At 42.4% G+C, this 19,901-nt stretch overlaps 1 long non-coding RNA gene across 1 annotated transcript in view; it reads left to right on the forward strand.

Annotated features, from left to right (window-relative positions):
* Positions 1-2,840: 2,840 nt before the first annotated feature.
* Positions 2,841-19,901, forward strand: part of LOC136828351 (uncharacterized) — a 114,740-nt gene continuing 97,679 nt past the window's right edge. Inside the window, exon 1 of the long non-coding RNA XR_010850013.1 lies at positions 2,841-3,418. This is a non-coding gene — a long non-coding RNA (uncharacterized lncRNA). The remainder of the gene's footprint in view (positions 3,419-19,901) is intronic.

Genomic DNA, 19,901 nt, shown 5'->3' on the forward strand with positions numbered 1-19,901 from the left:
CAAAACATACTCGGGGACTGTTGCTGATTTTAGTTCCTATCCGTTATAAAATTATGTGAGCTGTAGTTGTAATTTTGCAAAATAAAATTTTTAAAGGACATGTATAAGTCACCAAAAATTTGTATATTTTTATGAATGTCTTGGAAAAGAGGCCCTACACAAGGCTGGAAATATTCACTTCCCATGGAAGGTACAGAAAATTTGTTTGAACTTTTTTCTTATACCATGTGCATTTGCATATCTTCCTCTTTCCTGTGATGAATTTCTTTTTTTCAATTGGCCAACCTTAAAGTTTGCCCAGTCTTGGGGTGCTGTATGTTCATCTGGCCTGTAAGGGTTAGGAAAACAAATTTACAGTTTAGTTAATGCAAAACATATGTTTTTTATAACTTCTGTAAAGTCTGTATGCACAGGCAATGATTCTTGATGATTTCTCAGTCTAATTGGTCATTACATTGTTGAGGGATATCCCCCCCCCCTCAGTCCCCATAACCTCTAGTTAACCACCTTGTTAACAAGTCCAACAACTGTTTCAAGCTCACGCTGATGAATACTTTGAATACTAAAAGACAATGGTTTGTATTTCTGTAGGAACAAATATCTGTAAATGGTTCATGCGCTTGGTGAGAAACTAGCCTAATGCATTTACTGCTTAATGAGAAATTTGGTAAAATTTTAAAACCTCTTCTAAACCAAAATTGCTGAGAATGACATGAACCTAAATTTGTATCAGTTGTGATATCTTACTAGCCTAAATTGCACTGTAAAACCATGATTTCATGAACATTCCTGTCAACTTCTACTATAGAATTCCACCTGTTCCTTTCTGGTTTCATGATCCATTAGGTCGCTGTTTTGTGAATAGTTATCCTGGTAACACTGTTCTGCCCAAAACAAAGGCACTAAAGTAAAAAAAAAAAAACAACGGAACTAAAGTAAACACTGGAATACTGAATGTGAAATACTTTTTCTGGTAGTATTTGATATGATTTTGAAGAATTTGACATTCAATTACAGGACAAAGGGGTATCACTAACGTCCTGACCAAATGAAAAATGCATTTATGTTAATTATTGCTTAAACTGATTTCCAATTGATGTTTCAATTTAATTAGCCTATATATACATTTGTGTTAAAGAAAAAATATGAAAAATGGACTTTAGGGCCAAATAAGGCAAATATTCCAAAATAAATGTCCTGATTCAGTCTTAAATATCCCATTTCCTTTTATTTCACATGAAATATCCATCAAAATATTTTTGTTGACCAAAATTTTACTTTGATATATTCCATAAGTATTATTTTACATTCATTTACCAACCATTTTCTTGTGCTGTTATCAACCATTTTCTTGTGCTGTTATAATAATATTTTCCTTGTGTTCCTGTATGTTTAAAACAATAATTCAACAAAATCCAATAAACATGCACATTACACTGTTAGTATCCATTTGTAGAGGAGCCTTTGTATACATAATTAACAAATAAAGCCTCTCTAGTTCCCTGTCATTATGTCGTGTAACTTGTTTATTTTATGATCACATCTGTCTTATTATCAAATTATCATATTAATTTTAGATCATTAAATAAAACTTTTTAAGATATACAACCATAAATTTTTAATGAATATTAATTGATTCCATCTACATATTTAAATTTGTATTTTATAATTTAAAAATCCTCCAATTTATATTTTTAAATTTTGTCTTAAAATAACTTATTTCATTAGACCCAAAACAACAAACTCTGACATTTCATTTCAATATTCCTGTCATATTTGTTGAAAAATTAATCTTTATTTTTTAACACTTTAAAAAATATAACACAATTATCAATTATAAGTCAATTTACTGGATAATAAACATTTGTGTTTTTTTTTATATTTGGTCAAGACATTTGCTAGTTTGATCCCTATTACTCTCACCAAATAATTCCTACCAATTATGGGGAGCCAAGTGCAGAATTAGGTGTCAAGGCTACTGTAGGCCTAGTAGGCACTTCAGGGTGAATATGGCCTAATCAGACTTAGCTTTACCTACCTAACCTCAGACTTTGTGTCCCTCGATCCCCCCCAAGTAATACGTTACCCTTTACTCTGCATTCTACCCTATGGGAAGAAATCAAGAGGAAAAAATGTTTTTAGTTTCACATTAGGTTAAACAGTATCCTAGGCTAGGTTATGGTAATGGTTTGTACTCAAATATCGCAGTTTCCCCACACTATTTCAATGAATTGTAGAATCGTTCGCGACGGCAATGGGTGACCAATCCATCAAAATCACACCAGAACCTATAAATATTCCATTTCTCGACATCTTTAGCATTCCCAGAGTTAAGCTATGAACACAATTCACTGCAGCACGATTGTAATGTCTGAAGTACATTGGTATATCTACATAGCCTATAAGATAACGTAGCTAAATTGTTGGTGCTTACCAGTTAGCAGCATCAAAAACAGGATAGACCATCTTTCCAAGGCCTATCTAACAGCACTAAAAGTTTAGAAGTTCATTTATGTTTGCAGAAAAACCGCTTTTATTATACCTTTGACTTTTTAATTAACCATAACTCACTGATTAAACACGCAACGCCAAATTTCGCGGACAGACGTATCCACATCGTCAACCAAACTGAACATTCTATGTAACAAATTTATAGCTAATGCCTAACGGTGCCACTTAAGCTTAAACTGAGCAAGTTTAAATACTGGTAAATTATGTACTTTTTATAAAAATTAACTGAGTAGTATTCTGCAATTAAATATTAATTTTTGAATTCAAGTATCATTTGGTGTTAATGAATAATTCCCCAAGAGGTGCGAATGCCCACTATATTAATATTATTAAGCTTTGTTTGCTCCCTGTTACATGAAGAATGAAATTTAAAATATGTACTGACATGCAGAGAGGCAAAAAACAAAATATGCTTAAGGTTTTCTATAGATTCGTCCCACCAAAAACACGAAGAAAGAGAAAAGCATGAATAACTAGCTATTTGTTAATAACGGCAAGACGCAACAACGATATTGGAGCGCGGCCAAGAGTTCACAGGAAGCAATCGGACACCAGAAAAGTTGTAGCTCCAAGGTACCTAAAAAAAATGAAATAGACACAAGTACTCAAAAACGGATAAGCTTATGACACGAAAGAATAAGTTATCAAAAATAAATTATCAATTGTAACAAACAATTAATGGCGCCAAATACGGGTCTTCCAAAATAAATGTCATCAATGTAAGCCTCATTTGATTCCCATTTCGTTTCTTCGTCTGAGTAGAACTTGAACCACATTCACATGGTGATGAAATTTAAAAGTGAATTTCAGTTGTTAGAAGTTATGTGATCCCTAATGGTTGCTCTTCATGAGAAAGACTATGATTTCAACCAAAGCAGACCAGATTCAACGAACTGCAAAAATCAAGGTAAAACAATTTGATGCACTTTCCTTATGTTTACCCAACTGAAAATAATGTGGTAGGTATTACTATAAAATTGCACACTAGGCCTATAGCACACCAGGTTAAATTTTACGTTAAATCATTAGTCCATCCACTTTACACTTGAAAGTATCATCATCCCATGTTTTAATGTGTGCTTTGCATGTTTCTGACATTCTGTTAGGTAGCAAATAAGTAGGCAACTGAAAGAGATAATGGACTCATTCTTAGGTCATATAATTCTGGGTGACCGCAAGGGGAAAGCAGAAGGCAAATGTAAAGGAGACTGGCGGACGATGATATCGTTTACATATAAATGTAATATTTTTGGACAAACAGTATATAAAAGGTTGTATATAATGCAGTACAGGTGAGATAATTTAAGAAATTTATCAAAGAAATAGAAATATACCGTCTTTTGTCAAAATATAGAGGAATTCAACATAAGTTAACTTTACTTAGCCGGGTGCCCTTCCCTTCCCCACCTCCAAAGTAAGGTAATCTAGGATGCTGGGACCTTACCTAGCAGGGTAACATTTTAATTGATACCATTAACATAATTTGAACTTGAAAATATGGTAGAACTAAGTATTAACTCCGCGTCGGGCATTACCTTGGAGATTGACTTTTCTGTAGTATTTTGGTTACCTATCAAGAATTCAGTGTTATTTTTTGTTGCTTGGCTGTAATTAACCCCTAATTACCCGCAGAACTTATTATATTTTTGCTATTGCGGATGCACAGTGTTACAGGGGAACTTTTGGTAAAAAGTCGAGTTTCCTTCCCTGGGGGACCTGGGTTCCAGAGCCTCCCGACTAATTAATACGGCCTACTAGGCTAGGTTAGGTAGGGTACGTTAGGCTAGTATGATTACTTTTAAAATAGATTTACTTAGCCAATGTTCCAGTGTGTGCGTTGAACAATTCTAATGTTTGTTAATTTTGCTGTTAAGCACCACTCCTATGAGTACCATTTTCAGCACCATCCCCATTGGAATGAATGGTAAAATAAGGAATAAAAGACAGTAAATATTTCAGTAACAGTAAATCTAATACAGATTTGAGCATGACTATCTCACTAATCATATTAAAGAGACTTAGGCTCACAGCATAAAAGCTCCAATGTCAAATAATAGTTTAAAGTAAAATAAAATAGACCTAGACCCCCTACCTAAACTAAATTAGGGGCTGTGTCTTTACCTAGCCATTGACCCTTTGCCTCCCATGGCCCCCCTCTCCCACTTTGCCCAGCCTAGGATGCCAGGTCCTTAGGTAAGCCGAGACCCCTACCTAACTTAACTTTGGGCTCTGCAAATGAATAATGAATAGGTTGTGCCTTAACCCACCACACCTAACCTGACCTAACTTAGGTCATCAGATCCTTACCAAAGTGCATTTTGTCAGTAAAAACTTTCCATAAACTCATCATAATTAGACTGTGTATTGTTGGTGTAATTAATGCCATTGTATTTCACATTTTTTGTTTTCCCCTGCTCTTAAACCCTGCCTTCCCAATGTGGTCCCCTGAATTGTAAGGATATAAGGTTGGGTGCCATTATCTCCAAAAGTACCTATAATATTTTTGGCAGAGGTTTATTGTAAACCATTATCACACTCCTGAGTTGAAAATATGATTTTTGAAATGAACCCTACCTCTCCATTATACTATAGCTTTTACTTTCATGCCAGTGGTAGTTCGACAGATTGAAACAAAAAATAAGAACACTATCGGTTTTCTATTAATATCTGTTTCTATCCATCCAGTTCCCCCACCTCCCACCAAGGGAATGATAGGTACAAACACCCATAGCCTACTTCTGTTGCGGGTTGTGGTAGAGATTGTTAGGGAGTTATCTGTGCTCAGTTTTCTGTTGATGACATGGTTTTGTAGATTTACTTGAATTTTCTCTTGGATATGGATGGTAATGATAGAATAAGGACCTGTAAGGTAAGAGGTTGCCGTATTATGCTATATTTTAGTTCCACTGATCCTCATGATGTGTGAAATGCCAAAGAAAAGAGTGTAATGTGAATGATCATTGTCAAGTATGTGAATGGTGGTCAAATGAATTTATGGTAAAATTGGTGAAACATTGTAAATGAAGAGAGCCTGATTGTTTGAAAAGGCAACAAAAGAAGCAAGAGGTTAAGTCTGCTTAGGGAGTGCATTGCCTCCTTCCCCTTCTATTAACTTTGTTGGGACCTCTTATTCTTTTCATTCTGTTACTCCCACTTCCCAATCGATTCAGGATGTAAGATTTGATAGAATTGAGTCAGGTAGTAAGAGTTTAAAGGGCTCAATAAATCAGTTAGCTGAAGTTTAACGGAATATTTTATCAGCATTGCCCTCTCTGGGGTCTTGGTCGGTTTAGGGTAATTCCCTTGTGTTAAGGAAGGGTCAGTTCCCTCTCCCCTGAATAGTCATGTCCTTTGCACATCCGGTCTTGCTCCCCCGTCACCAGGAGCAACGGAACTGGGACATGTTGGAGCCGTGCAGATCTGTGCCTATTGTCCCCTGCCTCTGGTCGGCCTGACAGCCGTGCAGGCATCAGACTTCATTCGCCGAAGGATTGCTTGGGTCGAGTAAAGAGCAGCTCCCATCGTCTTTGCCACGTTTAAGCTTGATGGCATTGGGACATCTTGTTAGTAATGATTCTTCTCGTCTTTCTGATAATGTTTGTAGAATGATTGATAGTAAGGACCATTCGCAGTCTAGAACTTGTGTTAAAGATCCTGTAGTTTCTAGACGTGTTTAGAGCTTCTTCCTCTTCCCACGTTTCTTGGGACTCATTGGCTATGCAAGAGGTGTGCGCAGCGCAGTTAGCTACACACAGTTCTGCGCCTAGCGCAGTTTTGCGCCTTTCGTCGCAACGCCATGCATCTCTCTACTGTGCAGTCTGTCTCTACAAAGGTTTTTTCTCCTGTTGGTCAGAGCGCAAGGCTCCGCTCTTGTCCTTCTTTACATCTCTCCTGCATGTGCTTCCCTTATGTGGCTTTGCCTGCGTGTGCGTCACCTATGAGGCTATAAGAGGTGCAAAAGAAACGAGCAGGAAAAATTTACTGCTCATTTATTGGTGACCCAGGCGGTTTATATAGTGACAGACTGACGTCAAGCCGCAGAACACAATGAGAACAAGGGTGACCTGAGGTTGATAATAATTAACAATAAATACAGTGAACAAATACATTTTGAATCATACAAATGAAAAGAAACGGGGTTGAATACAATCTGATGCCTGCGAAAGAAGGATACATGATATACAAATTGGAGACAGGTAAATAATTATATACATAATTCAAATGATTGGATCGGCGTGACAGGTGTGACGAATTGTAGAGGCAAAGAAAATGGGACGTCACCATAGAAAACTTGCTCAGCAGAAACTTTACAAATACTCCCCCCCCAAGACGTGAGTAACATCTGATTAGTCGGCGTGTCTGCTGGGGCGCTGAAGGGTGCCGCGGCTACATGAGGACATCAGGGAAACACCCTGTGTGTGGGGGCAGCTGACTGCTGGTGTGGGCGGGTGTTTCCGGGGGTGGCCGCGTGTCCACTTCTTACGGGGGCCCAGCTGCAGTGACGACTGTCCAGGTGGAGGGTGCAGTGTGGTGACGTCTGTGTCCTCCTCCAGGAGGGTGGGCTTGATGCGGCCTACTGACATCCAGTCGTTCTTCCCGTGAAGGGCAAGCAGGAACGACTTGCTGTCCCTCTCCAGCACGCAGAAGGGCCCCCTGTAGGGCCTGGTCAGTGGCGGGCGGATGGCGTCGTCCCTGACGAAGACGTGGGTGGTGGAGGACAAGCCAGGCAGCATGAGGGTGACTGACCTGTCGGTATATTATGTCCGCTTGCAGGGGGCGAACTTGCCGACTAATTTGGACAGGAAGGCAGGGCCCCTGTCGGTTGTAATGTGGTCAGGGACGCTGAAGCGGCTGATCCAACTGGAGAGTAGGGCCTCGGCACACATGCTGGCGGGGGCTTCTTGCATGAGCGTGGCTTCGGCCACCTTGTTGAGTGGTTGACCACCGTCAGGAGACATCTGGCCACGCCTGACGGGGGAAGGGGCCCGGCGATGTCGATGTGAACATGGCCGAACCACCGCCCAGGCTGCGGAAACTCGCCAACTCCAGACTCTGTGTGATGCCCCACTTTGCTGGTTTGGCACTGCAGGCACTGCCTCGCCCAGGTCCTCGTGTCCTTCTGCACGCTGTGCCAGACGAACTTCGCTGCCAGCAGCTTGGCCGTCATCCTGCTGGAGGGGTGGGACAGCCTGTGGATGATGTCGAATACCTGGCGGCGGCGGGAGGCGGGCACCAGAGGGCGGGGCTGGCTGGTACTGACATTGCAGAGGAGATTTTGGCCCCGGGGGCGAGGGGCATGTCCCTCCACTTCAGGGACGTGATGGCGGTGCAGTAGGATGGGGTCTCTGGGTCGGCGGCCTGCTCCCTGGTGAGGTCCTCGTAGTTGATCCCGGGCTGCACTGCGTTAAGCTAGTTCAATTCCCCGGCCGGCTGATGAAGAGTTAGAGGAATTTATTTCTGGGGATAGAAATTCATTTCTTGCTATAATGTGGTTCGGATTCCACAATAAGCTGTAGGTCTCGTTGCTAAGTAACCAATAGGTTCTTAGCCACGTAAACTAAGTCTAATCCTTCAGGCCAGCCCTAGGAGAGCTGTTAATCAGCTCAGTGGTGTGGTAAAACTAAGGTATACTTAACTTTTTTTTCGACTCTGGAGAGGGCGTCTGCCACAGGGTTCTTCCTGCCAGGGAGGTACTTGACGGAGCAGGTGAACTCCGCGATGGCCGTGAGGTGTCGCTGCTGCCTGGAAGACCATGTGTCGCCCTGTTTGGTGAAGGCGTGGACCAGCGGCTGGTGGTCCGTGTAGATTGTGAAGGGCGTGTCCTCCAGGAGGAACTTGAAGTGCTGGACTGCCCCGTTATACTGTGCAGAGTTCCCTGTCGAAGGTGCTGTAGCGGGCCTCTGTGGGGTTGAACCTCTTGCTGAAGAAGGTGATGGGCTGGGGGGCACCGTCGACGACCTGCTCCAGGACAGCTCTACAGGCGACGCTGCTACCGTCCGTCGTCAGATGGAGAGGAGCGGTGGGGTCCTGGTGGGCCAAGGCAGTTGCCTCGGCGAGGGCGGCCTTCGTCAGGGAGAAGGCCTGCTGCTGGCTGGGTCCCCACACTAAGGATTTTGGTTGGCCTCTCAGGGTTTCCATCAGGGGGGGCCATGGTGTGTGCGATCCCGGAGATGAACCTCCTGTAGTAGTTGACCATCCCGAGGAACTCCTGGAAATAAGATTTCAAGAGATCCAACTTAGAAAATATTTTGGCCCCGTGGAAGGAGGCCGTGAGATCCTGCATGTTCGGCAGGGGGTAATGGTCAGGTTCCGTTGCGAGGTTGTGCTGCCTGTAGTCGCTGCAGGGTCTCCAGGAGCCGTCCGGTTTCTGCACCATGTGGAGAGGGGAGGCCCACGGGCTGGAGGCCTTCTTGCATATTCCCATCTGTTCCATTTTGGCGAAGGTGTTCTTGGCCTCCTGAAGGCGCTGAGGGGGAAGCCTCTGGAACCTTGCGTGTGCAGGGGGGCACTTTGTTTTTATGTGATGGTAGATGCCAAGTTTAGCTGGGGCCCCGGGTACCTGGCGGAGCTCAGGCCTGAACACGTCAGGGAACTCCTTCAGCAGCTGTGAGTACTGGTGGGGGGCAACGGAGCAGATGGTGGGTGCCTTGGGTCCCGTTGCTAACCGGAGGGACTGGCAGGAGTCAGTGTCAAGGAGGCGCTTCCGACTGACGTCTACTGCCAGCCTGAAGTGGACAAGGAAATCCGCACCCAGGAGCGGGGTCCTTACGTCCGCGATGACGAAGTCCCAGGAATACCTCCAGCCAAGGATGGAGATTGACAGGAGCCTGGTGCCGTAGGAGAGGATGGGGGACCCATTGGCGGCCGTCAGGAAGGCAGCTGGGTCCGGTGCACGCTTGCGGTCCTCTCTGGACAGCGGGAAGATTGATCTAACGGCCCCCATGTCGACCAACATCATCCTGCCGGAGACGGTGTCACGGACGTAGAAGCCTACTGGCTCTGGGCCCCTGGGTTCTTCTGTTGCCATGGCGGCCTGTCCTGCTGGCCGCCGCCTCCCCCGTTTTTTGGATGGGCGAATGAGCACGGCGGCTGGCAGTTTCGGGCGTCCCTGCTGAACTGCCTGTGGTAGTGGCAAGGACCCGGGGGATTCCACCTGCTGTGAGGCTGAGGCGTTGGGCGCCTCCTGGTGACGTCATTTACCCCCTCCTCTGTGCCCTCCTCCTGCTGGATGGTGCTGACGGGGAGTGCAGGCGCTGGTGCCCGTTTCGTTGCCTTCACAGAGTCTGTTAGGTGCTGCGCCGTGCGGATCAGGGCCTTGAGGGGCATGGCGTAGGGCTCAGGGATTGAGTGCGGACCTCTGGGAGGAGCTGACGGAGGAGGAGCTCCAGCAACAGGCTTATTTCGAGTTGTTTTCCGTCGGTGTCAGGGAGGGTGAGGAGGTCCTGTATCATGCCCCATGACTCTATGATGCTCTGATCCTGACGCGGGCTGACGGCGAGGTCAAGGGTGCAGGCGACTCGCTTGGCAACCGGCAGGGAGCATGTCTCAAGGAGGGACTTTTTCAGGAGGCTGTAGGTGAGGGGGCATGTGGCGGACACCCATGGGACGAGTTTCCTGCAGATCTCCTCCAGCAGGACGTTGAGTACTGTCTGCTTGTAGTACCTCGTCGTTGAGTTCCGCCAGCCTGAATTGACTCGCGACCCTGTACAGCCACGCCAATGGGTTCCCCTGCGTGAAAGGCGGCAGCTTTATGGTCAGGACAGCCTTCGCTTGTCCTGCCGGACAGGCCCCGGGCAGGGGTGGTGGAGGAGCGCGGGAGCCTCGGCGCAGGGGCAGGCGCGGGTGACATGGGCGGGAGGTAGACATCCAAATCCGCGAGATTAGTGTTTAATTGAACGATGGAGGGGATGTCCGCATCTATGCTCGCTCTTGCCCTCTTAATTGGAGTGGGATACTTGCGTCAAAACGCACTTGGAAGCGCGCCGTGTGAGTCCGTTAATGACGCTGGTGATTTGCCGACAAGAGTCAGCACGCCCGAACGCTGGTTACAGCGCCGTAGTGAGACCGTTACGAGCGTGGGTAGTTCCTGGAGCCAAGACTGAGTCACCGTGTGACAGCTAATGGCTCCAGGAACCACTCTGGGGTCACCACTATAAGAGGTGCAAAAGAAATGAACAGGAAAAATTTACTGCTGATTATTGGTGACCTAGGCGGTTTACATAGCGGCAGACTGACGTCAAGCCACAGAACACAATGAGAACAAGGGTGACCTGAGGTCGATAATAATTAACAATAAATACAGTGAACGAATACATTTTGAATCAAACAAATGGACAGAAACGAGTTGAATACAATCTGATGCCTGCGAAAGAAGAATACATGATATACAAGTTGGAGATAGGTAAATAATTATATACATAATCCAAATGACTGGATCGGCGTGACCCGTCATGCCGGGCGTGATGAATTGTAGAGGCAAAGAAAATGGGACGTCACCATAGAAAACTCGCTCAGCAGACTTTACAAGGCTATTGCCTGTACCAATAGTTCCTGCACTACCTTCGGCTATATGGCATTCAGCAGCACATGCTTCACCTATGTGGCCAGCGCCTGTGCTACCTTCGGCTTTACAGCATTCGCCTTTGTGCCTAGTGTTTACTAAGTACTCTCGTCCTATTAATCTTTGCTCTCGGTCTCCCTTGTGTCATGCTCCCATGATGTCTTACTCAGACTCTCAGAGAGACTTTGGTTGTGCTTCAGGTTCTCAGACTTGGACCAGCAGTGATGATTCTCAGTTTTTGCCTTTGGATTCTTCTTCTCTGCTCAGAGATCCTCCAGCTAAGCACGCTTGCATTTCAGCGCCTCTTCCAATTGCGGGAGTTTCGGCCCATAACCAAAGGATTGTGGTATCAGCCGTAGTTTCCCCTGTGGCTCAGGAATTGGCTCAGTGTCCCAAGTTACTTCCTGTTCAGAACTTCGATCTGTTCATGGAACTGGGAATTGTTCAACAACCAAGACAAATGCCTTTCAAGTCTGAGAAAGCCATTTCATTGGGGGTGCTAAGGAGGAGATGTTATCTAGGGGAGAAGTTAGACAGTTAGCTTTGTATCAACCAACTGCTACTTTTCCGCCTTTGCTAGTGGAAGTCGTGGCCCTGGTTGCAAAATATGTTGTCAGCCTTCTCCTGTTAGACCTCCAGCACTGTCTCCTTTGCCTTTGGACCCTGACAAACCTGCTCTGGCTCCAATTAAACAACATTTGGCCCAGGTTATGGACATACTTAAGAAAGCTCCTTCTGTTCCTAAACCTACTCAGGATGACCACCTGTCTCCTGTTTCCTTGGAAGAAGAGACTGACCCAGAACCTGCTTCTCCTTTGGCATATGCTGCCCTGCTGCAGTATTTGATGGCGATTTTTCCTTCCTTTTTCTCCCCAGCTGCTCCTTCTTCGCCTGCCTCGATATTCTTAATGAGGAATCAGCCGGATGACAGGTCATGCCTCCCTGAGATGGTCCTTTCATCCTCCTCTATTATGTCTCTCAAGGAAATGGGAGACTGGCTTTCCACCAAAAGAGAGCAGGGTAAAGCATCTGTTCCCTATCTTGTAAAATGTAACATAACAGGCATGTTTCTTTTGAGGAGGTGAAATATACAAGCCCAGAAACAAGGGGAAGAACTATTTTTATCTGATGAAAGCGTATTGATAGAGATTTTGCTGCACTTGCATAGAACGAGCATTTTCAAGTGAAAGAAATACATGCGTTGAAGATGAGGGAAGAAAGTAGTTTCAGTATTATTTTGTTACAGTCCCTTATAGATTTTGCACCCATCAAGCCCTGTTTTATGTAGGAAGGATGGACGTATGATGCAACTTGATTTTAGTTAGGTTTAAATGAAGAAAATTTTCACTTATGTTTGAAAGCTGATTTTACTTTTGGGATATATTCAGATTTCAGTGAAAATTAACGATTGCTCAATAGAGTCAGTTAATCTCGGAAAATATTATCGATAATTTTTAATTTATGCTAGTGTCTGCAACTTACTTTGTGAGAGAGGTGCAAAATAATGAGCAGGAAGACAAGTACTGCTAGTTTATTGATGTTGTTTTAGATTTAGCTGGCCTTGTGCCACCGCTTATAAAGCCCGGCATTGAGGAAGCGACCCGCGGACGTCATGCGGACGTCATATCTACGGAGAGACCGAGGGTACAAAAATTTACAGGTGACTTGGTCAAATTATTTCTCTACACAAAACAGGACAGGTACATACAGAAAGCATAATGATTAACAATGACTGGTTAGACATAAAAAGATACTGTCACATATACGTGGTGCAAGTTCAAATGAACAGATAATAAATATACAATTCACAATAATGATAATAAGATTGTGTTCGTCCGATCCTAGGTCGCACGTGAAGGCACTGCAGAAAACGGGATGTTCATTACAGACCGGTGATTTGCCGACGAGGGTCGGTAACACCTGAACACTTTGTTAGAGCGCCGTAGTTAGTCCGTTAGGGGCGTGGGTTGGTTCATCGGGCCAAGACTTAAGTCGCTGTTTGGGTCCGTTAATGGCTCCGGGAACCACTCTGGGGGTCACCACTGTGAGAGAGATGCGAAATAATGACCAGGAAGACAAGTACTGCTAGTTTATTGATGTTGCTTCAGATTTAGCTGGCCTTGTGCCAGCACGTGCTCTTGCTCCTATAGCAGCCCGTAACTCTATGTTGATGATGAGTCTGTGAGATGGGTAGGTTAGATGAAAACTTTTTTGTGATGCATGAAAATGATTTTGGTGGGGATGATTTTGAAGCAAAAGGATTTAACAGGCAAGGTTGCAACCTCAGTGAACCCTAAGGTACCCATCAGATGAGGATAAAAGTATGATAGCAGTGAGTGTTGGCTAGTGGGAGAGGCCAACAGTTGGGCAAAAAGAATTTGAGTAGTAGGCACAGGTAGTTGGTATGCTAGCTCATAATGATCTAAAGCCATATTCCTTGTCCAGTCCTAAAAGTTTATTGATGAAGTGACCCACTTATAAAGCGGTGTGCGGACGTCTGTGTGTACGCAGAGACCGCTGGTCCAAATATTTACAGGTGACCTGAGGTCAAACTATTTCTCTACACAAAATAGGGCAGGTACATACAGAAAGCATAATGATTAACAATGACTGGTTAGACATAAAAATACTCTGTCACATATACGTGGTGCAAGGTTAAATGAACAGATAATAAATTTACAATTCACAATAATGATAATAAGATTGTGTTCGTCCGACCCTAGGTTGCACGTGAAGGCACTGCAGAAAACAGGATGTTCATTACAGAGAACCTGTTGAGCGGGGACTTTACAACTTTTTCTCAGTCTGTACATTAAATATTTTCCCAATGAATGTGCCCAGAAGGTCAGACGTGTCTTGTTGTCAGTTTTTTAATGTCTTAGTTTAAAAGTATAGAATAATTAATCTTAGAAGTTTAATGGAAAATTGCATTAAGTACCTAGTAAACTGAGAAAGTTTCAACTTGATTTGCTTATGATAAATACAGAAATCAAGGGTTGTCACTTCATTAAAATGTAGCTTATATTATTTATATTTTTCGCAGTTCTTATGTTAACCGCTATTGTTCAACTGGTCAGTGTAAAAACTGTGATTTCAGTTTTGTATTTTCTACACTAGAGACTAGGTAACATAATTTTTAGAACTGGAATGCCTTACTTATTACACTATGTTGATTCTGTTCTGCTATTACAAAAAACTGCGGAGATGACCCCTTTTTATATGAAATAATTATCCCATTTTGTAAAAGTGAAGTTGCAATGGCTGACTGTAAGAATATCATAACATTACTTTCTATAATAGGGAAGGTGTATGGTAGGCTGTTGGCTGAAAAATGAATACAGGGATCAGAGGGATCGATGGGTAAGAGCAATGTGGTTTTAGAAAAGGAAGAGTAGGAAGAGGGTATTTGGATTAATGTGTTATGAAACAGTTAAGAATTTTGAAAGTAAAGGAAAACTATAGTATATAGGCTATGTGTCATAAATAGACCTATAGAAGGTTAAATGCAGAACAAAATAATGTCTGGGTGTCATCATCATAACAGACTGGCAGCATCAGAAGATTTTCTGGAGATAAATTTTATCCGTAAGCAACAGATTGGCAAAATGAATGTATAGTTTAAACTATTTAAAGACAATCCAGGTATTTTGAAGTATTTGACAATTAGGGAGGCCGTAAAATGTTATGTTGTAAGCAATGTCATTGTTTTATAGAGATCCAGTAACGATAATTCTTCTGTTATGAAATTTCTCTTCATAGTTCTAAATGTTACACTTCCTCTACACTTATTTGAAATAACATCCATCTTGGGAACTGAGATTCATTTGAAAATGGGACTGAATTGTTAAAGAAGAAATGTGGAGGGTGTTGAGGCTGACGGGTATAGAAGGTAATTTTTCAAGATCTTTATGACAGAAGTGTAACATATCTTAGAATATATAAAGGTGGGTAAGTGATCTGTTGTAAAAGTTAGTCTGATACAAGTGCAAGCTTTGTTTCCATGGGTGTTTAATTATTTTATGAAAGGAGTAATGTAGGATGTAGGTAAATAAGTTGTGATGAGAAGAGGGATTATGAATGGTGTGTGAAATGGTTAATGTTTGTATATAATAGTGTAAGCTCTGAAGTTGGCTGCTGAACCTAGGTTTGGCAGCCAAATTTGGCAGCCGGTCACAAAGCACCCTTGAGCCATGTGCATATGCATCACTTGCGCCACCTGCCACCTGATTTAGGCCATGCACCAGTCCTACCACCTATGACTACATTTCTGTCTGTATGTTTTATCAAAAGCATGTCATATCCCAACAATAAATTGGTGTACTCTGCATATCTTTTATACCTGTCCTTACGCTGGTGACCCTTTGTAGTGACTTGGTAGATAAGCATGGTTCTCAGCCTTGCCCTAAACAAACAGCCACTAATGGAGTAAGTACAACATTTAACCCAGTTGCCTTCTCTCAAAATCTCAACGTTGTTCCCCATTCAGCAGACAAAGCATGGTTCTCACACTAGGCACCAAACCCTGGTGACTAACATACTAAATATGGCCAGGCCTGCTGATACAAAAAGCCACTAATGGACTCTGGCAAGCTGTCTTTTGAGGGAACAAAAAAAAATTGTCTCAATAGCATGTTTGATAAAAACTTGGTTCTTGCACCAAACTTTATTACTCTGTCAGAGTAAAAAGAGGGAATTGCTAGTTTCCCAAAATCACAGTAGTGAGAAGACCGGTGACCAAACAGCGATGTTACTGCCGTCTGCAAGTTCCAGAAACAGTCTTGTATTTTTCCTCTAGTTACGAAGTCTGGAGTTCATCCACTTCTGCCTTGAAGGATACATCCCTCACCCATTGGAGCTCCTACATATTTTTCCATATTTTCTATTTGTTTTTAGTATCACCGCCGTTTGGTCATCGGCCCGAACGTAAATAAACTGAAATTGTAAATTGTGTTTGACAATTTAAGACCTGACACATATTCCACCGCTGCCACCATGTGTCAGGTCTTGAATTGTCAAACACAATGTATAGTTTCAGTTTATTTATGTTCGGGCCGATGACCAAACGGCGATGATATTAAAAACAAATGCAAAATATGGAACAATATGTAGGAGCTCCAATGGGTGAGGGGTGTATCCTTCAAGATAGATGTGGATGAAGTCCAGATTTCTCAACTCAAGGAAAAAACAAAAACTCGGTTCTGGAACTTCCAGACGACAGTAACGTCGCTGCTTGGTCACCGGTCTTCTAACTATCGTGATTTTAGGAGACTGGCAATTCCCTCTTTTTACTCTGACTACCCAACGGGCTTAAATGCAGCCGTGCCTACGGCTAAAGAGACTGTATGATAAGAGAAAAAGAAAAAGCCTCAAGTGTCTCTCAGCAGCACAATAGATAAAAGCTTGGTTCTAATATCAAACCATAGTAATTAATGGGTTAATGCAGCTTATCCTACTACTGAAGAAATTATTCCTGTAAGGAGAAATTATACAGCCAATATGCTATTGGGATCTGACATGCTGTTGATATCACATGGGGATGGGAATGTAGTTACAGGTGGTGTGCTAAGGTAATGCATCATGTAGTCTGTAACTATGAGGGTTCTCTTTGATTGGTTGTTGAATTTGGCAGTGAAGCCTAGGTTTAGCAGTGAAGCTCGAAGCTTATGATAGTATTGAATGGGGACAATGGATAAAAACTGCAGACCAGTGAGAGTTTGAAAGTATTTTTAAGTGTTTGTGGTGAAAAGTAAGCATAAGACAATAATTGGAGATCAGGGAACTGTAGCAGTGAATGTTGATGTGAAAGGTTACAGACAGGCAACAGTTGAGAGAAAAGTAGTTGTTGATGGATGGCTCACAGTGTTGCTAACTTACAGGAGAGAACGCTCACTCTAGTTGGTTTGAATGCCTTATTGGTGGATTTCAAACTGCCTGGTGGACAAGAAGGAATCTGGAGGATTTTAACTGATTTGAAAGGATTTTTAGTGGATTTTGTTTCTCAAGTCTCAAGTCTCTGATTGGTTATGCTGAATTATGAAGTGATATCTAAGTTAATGGATTACTCTATTTGCAAAAATGTTTGAGAGGGGGGAAGTAACTTTCAATGCAATCCATCAAGAATTACATGACCTTACAGTGGGTATACTTATCTCATTCAAATGCTGAGGTTGAGGGACGTATCAGTTAAATACAGAAGAAACTCAATTAAGAAGCAGACCAAACATTAAATTGTTAATGCTGCTCAGACTATTAAAGACAGACAAAAAAAGGACGGAGAAAAGCTGCCATATCCACATATTCTTGAAAGGTGTGACAGAAAACGGGAATAAGGGCAATATACAGTTAAGCCCACTCTGTTTTGAGAAGCAAGCACATGAGGAAATAGAAATGTATGGGGATGATGACCTATTTTTTTCATGGTTGAAATACTTAGCAAGGTTTCTACAAAGACACAAACACACAAAACAATTCAGACTGGTAAGTAAAGCTTATATTAAACGGATTTCATTTTAGTGCATTGACAAATGAAAAATATGGTGGCTGTCATTATTCAAAACAATGGCGATAGAAGGGTATTTTTAATAATGCTGGAAGAGGGGTGTCCAAGAAAGAAAAGGAATGGAAGTTAAGGTCAAATGTGACTGATTGAGAAGACTGACATTGTTGAGGTGAATTGTTTAGGTAGCGTATGTGGAGTAAGAATGATAGAGAGGGCAAGAAATGTGGAGATATATAAAAGTAGTAACAAAGTTAGAGTGAAAAGATGGATCATATTGTTTTTAGAAGGTTTGGTCATGTAGAAAGATAGAGGACATAATTTTGTGAAAAGTGTATAATTTGAAAATGGCGGGGTTGGGGAGGAAAAAGGAAGACATAGCAAGCACTGGATGGATGCAATGCAACATAGGTATCGGAAAGGGAAAGCCTCAATATTTAGGTCACACGAGAAAACAGCAGGATAGAGGGAAAACGGTACTGAGAAAACCCAGAGGGAAAACGGTACTGAGAAAACCCGCAAGGTAGAGGAAGATGATACAGTGTTTGCTTGGGTATAATGAGAAGTCAGGATTTTGAAAGGTGTTTGATAATCTAGAGAGCATGGAGGATGATAAATGGTGAAGGGTGTACAGCTCGCAGCTGCTATGTAGAGGGGTGAGGAATGCACAGGAAGTTCTGCACAGAGGGAGTGCGGTAGGTGCTGGAATGAAAGAGCCATGATGATATTCAGGAAGAGAAAGTGCTTAAAAGATAGAATTCAGTGATGTAGTGTGTGTACAGAGTTTCAACAAGCTGATGATAACTGAATATGAGTATCATATGGGTTTGGTGTTGTGGAAGTGGTCTGGTTGAGTGGTGTTCAGTCAGCTGTTAAACGATGATTTTGTTGGTGGCCATTGTGAACTTACCCTGTAGGTGGGAATGGTTTATCGTTGAAAGGGCACTTGAAGTGCTTGTAAAATTGTGGAATATGAGTGTAAGTTGTAAAGGGAGCGTCGAATAATTAATGTGTGCAGATGATACTGTACTGACCGGAGACAGTGGCGAGACTCCAAAGACTGTTGAAAGTTTTTTATAGAAAGACATGGAAGGATAAAAGTAAAAGAGGAATGTCATGAGGATAAATGGAAACCAGGAAAATAGAACAGTGAATGTTATTATGGATGGTGGAAAAATGGAAGCAGTTGATTGATAAAGCTATTTTGTAGTAAATATAATGGATGATGGTAGGACGAGAGAAGAAAGTCGCAAAGTAGCTGAAGCAAGAAATGTAACAGTGAGTGTGCAAACGATAGTGAAGATATAGGAGTGTGTGGAAATAAGGTGGAACAGCATGGAAGGATTGTTGGGCAAATTTTCCTTTATGAAGATGAAGTGTGGATGTTGAATGGGAATAAAAGAAAGTGAAACTGCTATGATGAACTGCAGAGACATGCAGTTCATTAGGCTTAAGGCTGGATTAGGGAGTGTTGATATAGTCTATTCCAGTGGAAAGAAAGGAGGAAATTAGGAGTTACTTAAATTTGGGCTTAAATAATGCACGAAATATGCAAGTCTGTACATTACTGCAAAGAAAATATAACAATTAGGATTCTCATGTAGATATGGTCATTAACATACGAGTATCTCATTCAGAGGTACATTTTGTAAAGACCAAGTCTTTCCAAAACCATAATAGGTTTCAAGAGGATGGATTCAATGTACTCAAGTAATAGAATAATGGATATCAGTTGTCTCTGATTTTACTCTTGCAATCTGACTGTAAGCATCACAGTTCAACTAAGTTACAGGAAAGGACAATTGTTAACATCTGATTGTAGTGTGGATCATCAGTTTGTTTCAGAACTTAAAATTTATTTCATAGTTTTCTGATAATGGAATATCTCGTAGTGCCCTTGTCTTGTACTTGGCTTAGCAATTAATGTTATAAGTTAATTGCCTAAGGTTTGGCCGTTATGCTAGTAAGGTTAGGTTGTGTATGCATTCAACTTTTTGCAGCTTAGTTCACACATGCCTGGACTTGGGTAGAATGTTTGTGCGGGTGGATATAACGCCAGCCTTTTTCTAAAGTGTGATATATTGAGGCTGTCAGGGGGATCAGCAAGCCTGGACTTAGCAATAGAATCTCCTTGTTCTTAGGTCTTACCGCACTCTTCTCTGACAATATGTGGTTGTGCCAGTGTTAGTGTGCCTTCTGTGAGGGGTAGATCTGATAGGGGAGAAACTCTTGTGAGTGTCAAGGATTTGACTCTTAGGAAAGTTGGATGACAGAAAAGGGGTCGCACGCTGAAAGAATATATGTTAAACATAGTAAAATGAAAAACTAAACTTC

The sequence above is a fragment of the Macrobrachium rosenbergii genome, chromosome 3 (genome assembly GCF_040412425.1).
Source record: "Macrobrachium rosenbergii isolate ZJJX-2024 chromosome 3, ASM4041242v1, whole genome shotgun sequence".
In the NCBI taxonomy this organism is placed as follows: Eukaryota; Metazoa; Arthropoda; class Malacostraca; order Decapoda; family Palaemonidae; genus Macrobrachium; species Macrobrachium rosenbergii.